This window comes from Saccostrea cucullata, unplaced genomic scaffold (genome assembly GCF_032062105.1).
Source record: "Saccostrea cucullata isolate Sc308-1 unplaced genomic scaffold, CSIRO_AGI_Scuc_v1 ctg2234, whole genome shotgun sequence".
In the NCBI taxonomy this organism is placed as follows: domain Eukaryota; kingdom Metazoa; phylum Mollusca; class Bivalvia; order Ostreida; family Ostreidae; genus Saccostrea; species Saccostrea cuccullata.
In genome coordinates, this window is record NW_026936183.1 from 49,693 (window position 1) to 52,238 (window position 2,546).

Genomic DNA, 2,546 nt, shown 5'->3' on the forward strand with positions numbered 1-2,546 from the left:
ATCATAGGGTGATAATTCTGAATATATAATCTATATGGGTAATCATCTGAATGTATGGCCTATATCAGAATGTTTGATATACTCGTATATTAAAGACATTTTAAAAAACAATGTAGAAATCACAAGAGAATGACATAAAAATGCATACTTTTTAAGGTTATACCAAGAAATACAAAACCCATATTTGAGGAACTGGTCAAATTAAAATTTTAGATATCTGAGTTTGTACAAATGCTCCCTTTGAAACCCCCCCCCCCCCCCCACAAAATACCCATCGAAAGGAAGCTCCTTGTTTACCCACACTTTCCACCTAAGGCTAATTCTCTGACATCACTTTCCACCTCAGGTTAATTCTCTGACTTCACTTTCCACCTCAGGTTAATTCTTTGACTTCACACTAGTCTACACATACGCAGAAAAGAACATACGCCACTGCTATCGAATGATTTACTAAAATGACATTTATATATGGTGTATACCGGTGTCACATACATGTATATATCAGAACATAAAAAATCTTTCTTATACATCATTAGAAAGACAGCCCTACAGCATATGTCTGAGTCAGTGTTCATGGGACTGTGTGACAAACTTGGGACTTCACAACTGGTGGCCATGAGGAGAGATGTGGTAGACATCAGTGATATGGTGATCAATCAAGTGAGAACAAGTGATGATGTCAGTTTTGTGAAAAGCGGAAGTGAAAAAGAATGATTTAGACTTGAGAAATCAGATATAGACTGTATGTTGTGGCCAAATAATCACCGTGTGATCTGGGAATTATCTCAGTCTCAGTATTACAACACACACAGACAAACACTGATCCTCTGTGACTCTTCTGATAGTCCACCAGGATTTACTTTGTTATACTTACTGTCACCAAGCAGTTACAGAAATGTCCAGAGTGCATGTGTTAGAATGAATAACAGGAATTATATCTCCAGCTCAAAATACACATAGATTCTATGCTCGGTTGCCGATTTTCCTGACCCCAGTCCACATGGACCCTGTATCAGTGGAGTGTATTTTGGGGATAAAGAATATGATTATGCCTACTGTTTTGCTTGTGACTTTTGGCCTCCATCTGCCTCCTCATGGATAGACAGATGTCACTCATGGCCACAGCCTCATGCTGATGATGAGATGGTAAAGAATGGATGTCACTTTGTAGTAATAGGACATACACTTGGACACCATGTGCACAATGAATGGAGAATTTCTTTCTCTCTTGCAGAACACAAACTTCTGTGTGCTATGAATCATTGTCAATTCTTAACTTACGGCTTACTTAAATTGTTCTTGACAGAATTAATTAACAATGAACTAGGTGATGGATGGTGATAAATTACTGTGTTCCTATCATATGAAAACAGCAGTTTTCTGGATAATTCAACAAAATACATTACAACATTGGTGTCCACAAACTCTCCTAGAGTGTTTCTGGAAATGCTTCAAGCTCATTCTTAAGTTCAAGCTCATTCTTAAGTGGGTGTATGAGGGGGTCTGTCCTAACTTCTTCATTCCCCAAAATAACATGTTTCTGGGTAAAGTCCATGGTGAAGCACAACATCGACTATTTATAAGACTGCATGAGTTATATGAGAAGGGTTTAGCTTTCCTGCTACACAGTCCATCCATTAGGTCTTCTATAATAAAGGGCCTTCTCTACCCCCATCTCTCCATCTGTACAGATGAAAATATTATGATATCTGATATTAAGTTCGATAAAAATCTCTTTGACGAGATACACGCATATGCCGTAATTTCCACTCCAAACCTAGAAACATGTATAAGGTCTCTACATACAATAGCACAAATCATAGGTTCACTTTTCCTTACACAATATCACTTCCCATTGTTACAGAAACTTACAGCTAATGTTTTTCAAGGAACTTCTTTTATATTGTATATGGAAACTTACTCACGTAAAAACAAACTGAGGTATAGAGCGGACAAAATCTCCTGTTATATGCTGAAATTAGCAGCCAAGTATGGTTGTATTACTGACATGATGTACATAGCCATGTATTATTACAACACACTTAGATAAAAGGAGACTTTGAATATTATAGAGATTATCAAGGTAAAGTTAACACAGCCTTGTGTGATTTTTAGGTCAAATGTAGATACAGAGATGTATACTGAGGCTGTAGGGGGACATTCCTGGTCTACAAAGATGAGACAGGCTGTAGCAATGAATATCAAACTTAGCCAAGAAATGTATTACATCAATGAGTTAATACGAGAACAACAGTCTGGTCTACAGAACAATTGATCTTTATTATGCATCCCACATTTGTTCTGTTATATATGCTAGAGATCTTGTGCTACAGACAAGTTGACACAACGAGAGTACAAACAGCTCTAGATTATCTACAGACCCTAGTTAACTATGATCAAGGACAGTTTATAAATTTATATGGAAGATATATATCCTGGCAGATTCTGGGGATCTGTCAACAGGTGACAGGGAACCTCCGGGCTGTTTTATACTCACACCAACAATCTCTCAGATAAGCACCATTCAACAGCATACACAGAGCTAC

The 2,546-nt window shown here is 37.4% G+C and overlaps 1 pseudogene; it reads left to right on the forward strand.

Annotated features, from left to right (window-relative positions):
* The first annotated feature begins 320 nt into the window (after positions 1-320).
* Positions 321-2,275, forward strand: LOC134244960 (uncharacterized; annotated as a pseudogene).
* Positions 2,276-2,546: the final 271 nt, after the last annotated feature.